The sequence below is a fragment of the Tamandua tetradactyla genome, chromosome 16 (assembly GCF_023851605.1).
Source record: "Tamandua tetradactyla isolate mTamTet1 chromosome 16, mTamTet1.pri, whole genome shotgun sequence".
In the NCBI taxonomy this organism is placed as follows: domain Eukaryota; kingdom Metazoa; phylum Chordata; class Mammalia; order Pilosa; family Myrmecophagidae; genus Tamandua; species Tamandua tetradactyla.
This window is the reverse complement of record NC_135342.1, coordinates 45,837,011-45,843,010: the sequence shown is the minus strand read 5'-3', so window position 1 is coordinate 45,843,010 and position 6,000 is coordinate 45,837,011.

The following is a 6,000-nucleotide window of genomic DNA, read 5'->3' as shown; positions in this document are numbered from 1 at the left end:
GCCTCTCTGTGTGGATGCTGATGTTTTGCCTGCAAAGAACCATCATCACTCTTTTTTTCGGATGTAGGTCTCCTTTTACTTCGGAAATGTCTATTCTCCCAACTTCAAACATTTGTTTGCAGCTCTGGTTTTCTAAACGGACTTTATCCCTCTGGTCATATTTATTTGCTGCAAGGTTGGACATCTGACCCAATTGCAGCTAAGCCAATCTTTTCTTAGGTAGGGGAATCTTTCCTTAGAATTTTTACAATTGAAAATAGGAAATAAATTTAGGAACTTTCCAATAATTGAAGCTTAGACAGCCATGGTTTTTACCAAGTTGAGAAAGCTGGTCTGCAAAGAGAGAATGAAGCTGAGATACAGAAAAACAGAGCTGGGGGAGAAAGAGAGACTCTTGGTGACATGGAGTCCCTGGTTCCATTTCATCGTAAGGCTGCACCCCTTGGGAAAATCATCCTTCGATGAGTTTTCTCCCTTTTCCTAAAGTGCCTTCAAGTTTGGGTTTCTGTCCCTTGTAACTAATGCATTTCTAATCAATACACTTTCCTATCTCTAAAAGGCTAAAGTGGTAAACTCTAGCCCCAAAATTCATCTTGCTCTATGTCAAAAAATATGACTCAAATTTTCATGTTTGTTTTTGCTCAGTAACTACTTATATAAGTCATCCACACAGTTGCGGACATTATTAAATGTGATACAGCTAATTGAACAAGGTTGGTAATTAACAAATCATACATATTTAAAGTCTCATTGTGGCAACTGCCTCATATACAGATAAAATGTCTACATAGGAACCAATTGGTATCATTCAAAACCATGGGGATCATTAGCTCTAACGTCACATAAACAAGATAATTGCATTCCTGAACAAGTTTTAGATCTTTCTCTCTGTTTTTCTAATTAAGATTACTAACTCTTAATGTAATAAGAGTAATTTTCATTGCTTCCAGAGTCCAGAGTATGGAGGCAGATTGGGAGATTAAAAATCTCAGCTCTGAAATTTACTATCTAAATAAACTCTCTGCCTCAGTTGTCTCAGCTGTAAAATGGATGACAATAATATAGCTTCTTCCAGTGGTTATACAAAGGTTGAACGAGTCAATATCTAGAAAATGCTTAGTAGAATAGTGCTTAATGCATAATATCTGCTACATAAATACAAGCTATTATTATTATTCTATGATTATTTTTGTTTTACCTTTTGCATGTGAATAACTCACTGTAATTTTCATAGATGAGTCTCTTCAAGTTGTGCTGTCAGTGTCAAGAGTAAAAGCATGATTTCTAAAGAGAAGAACATTTCCGCATACTTCTTGGAAATCACATCAAAATATTTAAAAATGTAAGTAGTGGATAATTTTAAGTGATTCTACGTGAAGATCATTCATGATACTGACTGAATAGCAAAGGAATGTTAGAGGAAGAGAGAAGTAAGTGAGGAATTCCTGAAAAGTCTATGTTTAAGGTAAGGACAGTTATGAGAGCTAGGAACAAAGGATGTGATTACAAAATTGGAGATTTCTCTTTAGTTTGAGCTGTGTTGAGAATAAGGCCTGACCCTTCGGTGATGGGGTCCAGCCTATGTTTACATCCCAAGTGGAATGCCTGAAAATGGTAGTGAATCTATTTCATATTAAATATGAACAAAGACTCTTTTCTTTTGATTTTACATTATTACATAATACTGGTGGTAGAGTTCATTAGTGGAGCTGAGATGGCAAGAATGACATCCTAATTCTGATAAATTAACTACAGATTTTCACATCTGCAAAGGGAAAGGGGAAAATTTTCCACGTTCTATATTTAAAGCCTAGAAGCATTTTGAGTTCACAAGAGTGATGTGCCAATCTGAAGTATTACGAACCCCAGAAAAGCCATGCTTTAATCCTGATCCAATCTTGTGGGGGCAACCGTTTCTTTTAATCCTGATTCAATACTGTACGGCAGAAACTTTTGATTATATGTTCTCCACGGAGATGTGACACACCCAATTATGGATGTGACCTTTTGATTAGATAGAGATGTGATGATGTGACTCCACCCATTCCAGGTGGGTCTTGATTAGTTTACTGGAGTCCTTTAAAAGAGGACACATTTTGGAGAAAGCTCAGAGCAGAGCTGACAGATGCCGACACTTGGAGAACAGAGACACAGATGTCTGGAGATGCTTGGAGTCCAGCAGACATTGCCATGTGGCTTCCTATGAGATGTTAAGTAAGCCAGAATCTGGAGAGGGTGGGTGAAAGCCAGCCCAGGAAAGGCAAAGTGAGGAACCCCCACAGAAACAGAGGCTGAAAGCAACATAGCCCAGGTGTAAGGGACCTACAGATGCCAAAGCTACGTGCCTTCCTAACTGACAGAGGTGTCCAGAAAAGCCATCAGCCTTTCTTGAGTGAAGATCATCTCTTGTTGGTGCCTTAATTTGGACACTTTCACTTCCTTAGAACTATAAACTTGTAATTTATTAAATTCCCTATTTTAAAGCTGTTCCATTTCTGGCATATTGCATTGCAGTAGCTTACAAACTAATGCAAGTGATGTCTTATATAATTTCATATATTAAGAAAAGTATCAGAGTGGGTTATTTTATAGAGAGATTCAAAGGGAGAGAAAATGTGTCTGTGCACTAGGTATTCTATTTCTTTTACATTTGCTTCTTGTATAATTCCTTTGTATATGTCCAGTACTTGATGGACATTTGTATATGTCTGTAGTAAGTAAACTGCCATTTCTACAAAATTACATGTTTTATACAGGCAAATCATTAATGCTTGGACCATGGGCTTATATCCAATTAGCCCTATCCAAGGAAACGTAGCTATCTTTTGTGTATGCACTATCACAAAGGCACAGGTGCCGAAAATATCAATTGGACCTTTTGCAAATGACATCACGAAGGAAATTGGAAGTGTTTATAGGGCTTTTCTTTCCAATTCAACTCTGTTAAGTGATGACAGACATTGCATTTCAGAACTTTGAGCTCTTTTACCAAGTGTAGCAACATTTTAGATTTTTTTTTAATAAATTGTAATAGTTTTCCTATGCAAATGGAGTCAATCAGCCCATCCTGAAAACAGATATACAGGTTCATGTTTACAATGCAGTGTATGCAAAAGTTCAGTGCGTTCTGTGTGGGGTGCATTGGGTGAACTTCTAAGATATTTGAGAATGACAGCGTGGAGTCAAAGATGCCTGCGGCTGATACTCTCCCATTTTAGCAAAAGTCAGAGTAGAGCCAATTTCTGGCAGACATTTCCCTCTTTCACAGCAATTTAAAAGTATAAGAAAAGTTCCAGTGATGCAACTCTCACATTTGTGTAGTATTTAAATCTACAAAGACTTTCATGCATATTATTGCTTTTAATTCTCACAAAATCCTGCAAGACAGGCAGGCCTACCATCCACAAAACTTATACCAATGAGGAAACTGTGGCTCAGGGCGATGTGTGGCTAGACAGACAGAACACACTCCCCAGTTTATTGGGTATCCTTCTCCTTAGAGGTGTTTACACAGGGACTTGGCAAGTGTCCAATTCAAGTGGATTTTTTCTAGGCACCAGGTGTCTCTCATGGAAAGTCTATGAATTTGGCTTCTCAATTTTCTAAAACTGATGCCTAAGACCTTCTTCATGACATTTTATGTCTTGTTTTGTTTTGTTTTTATAATTGTGCAGCAACCAAGATAGACCTAGAACTCTAACAAATGTTTATTTATTAGAAGAGGCACTAAATGCATTTTACAACTTCTTAACTTCCAAACTGACAACAAACCCAGAAAATACACGTATTTTGTTATTTTCTCCTCCCCCTTCTGGCTTTTCTTTGGGGGGATGCAACACACTCACCCACTCTTAGCAAAGAGGATTTGGTCAGACGGACTCCACTCAATACCTCAATATATGGGCTCTGATTGGATTAAACCAATAAGCCACACCCATGTTCCTGTCCCCAGAGTTTCTTTCAGCCATGGGAGTGACCGAGTTTGAACCAATGAGAGGGTTAATCACAGGTGAGGGAACTTTAGGGAGGCTCATTGTTTTCCCCCCAAGGACCATCTGAGAGCTGTAATGGCTTAGATTATTTCCTATTACAAGGAGAAAGCCTGGAACCCCTGACTTTACTGGGTCAAGCCAGTGGTTGCACCTACCTTCTCAAAGAGAGAAACTGGGTCCATGATGACATCCTTTAATCTACTCAGGCTTCTAGACTTTTCCATAAGTGAACAATAAATTAACTTAATTGTTTAAGCAAGCTCATGCAATGTAGGTTTGGCCCATACAAATGTTTAAGCACATGCTGGCTCCTTTCTGGTAAATCCATTTTCCCCTTTCACTCTCTTCACTACTCCACTCCATAGAGTGTGAGACCTCGACTCCAAAAACCTGGGCTCATGCCTACCTCCAATTCTTACCAGCTGTGCATACTTGAATGAGTAAATATCCCATTTTGTGTATTTGTGAACCAGCAATAAAAATATTTAGCCTACAGGGCTGTTGGGATAAACAAATGAGATAATCATTGTAAAAACACCGTACAGATATTAATTATCTATCTGGAAGTAATAATTTAATCTAAAAGTATTTGTAAAGCCCATTTCCCCCAAGTATTTCCCTGGGATACATTTATAATGATCTGGAAACAGATCTATAACCAGGTAGAGGCAAGAAGGGTTCTGTGCAAATATAGGTCATGGGTAGAATAATAAAACTCTAGTGTCATAATTATTTTATGTAGGGCCTGATTTAATGTATTATGGAATATTCCACTGAATAAAATCATTGCAGCTTTAAGCAGCAGGCTAAGACACTAAGAGACAAGAATTCATACATTGTGATTAATCATATGAAAATAATTTGGTTCAAAGTAGGCCTCATTATATCTCATCTAGAATTTCCTCCTAATGTGAGGAAATGTTTTTGCATGGTAAATTTGCTCAATTTTGCAATAGCTGTTTCTGAGCCAGAGACCCTTACAGCCCTCTGTAGCTGGAATGCTGAGGATTCTGGAGGCTGGGCAATGTCCCTGGGACCTCAAAACGGAGTGGCCACGCACCCTACACTCTTCCCTCTGGTCTAACTATGGTTTGCATCATGGCTGATCTTTTCAGGAGATGCTATATAATTGTGTAAATGAGTACAAAACCAGCTCCATTTTTTCTGGCCTAACTGAATCTGGCTGTTTAACAAGGAAAAGGCATTACTGGTGCTGCCCCCTTTGTAGTTTAATTCATTCCAATTGCTCCATCTTGTGGAAGAAAGAAAAACAGCCAGGCTCTTTTCTTTGACCATATGCCCCTAGAAGTACAAATTGAGCCCATCTATCTCTGCTCCCTCTCTCTTGCTCTCTCTCTGAGTAGGATCACTTCTCTTTCATGTGTTACATTTGAAATAAATTCTTCTGAAGGAAGGCCAGTATGCAACTCAGTTTCCCTTATTTACCGATGGGAGACCAGTATGTGAGGTTGCATTCACCACTGCTGGACAGATGTCTATTGCTGCAGAATTATCTAAATTAGATTGCATTTCTGCATCTCGCTTAGCCTGCCAAGCTCTTCTCAGCTTCCTGGGAACACAGTGGCCATTGCACTTCCAACAATTTGAATCTCCTCTGGCACTTCCTTCCTGCCTTTTATTCACCCCTTTCTATGTAGAGGTCTGTTTAGAGAAGGTGAGTGGACTCAATTCATCTACTTCTTCATTCACAATTTACTTGTTGATTCATCCATTCATCCGCATATCCAACATGTATTTATTGAGAGCCTTACAAATACCAAGCACCGTGCTGGGTCTTGGGGAAACGATGAGGGGCACAACAGCTACATTCTCTGCCCTTATGGGGTCGACACCTTAATTGAAATTGACGTTAATTAAACAAAAGCACGGTTGTGTAGGTGCAGATCATGATGTGCCTAGGACAGGGAGTTAAAGGTACAATGAGACCATAAAACAAGAGCCCTGTCCTTTGGGACCTGATGTTTCCTGATGAAGGAATACCCAAGCT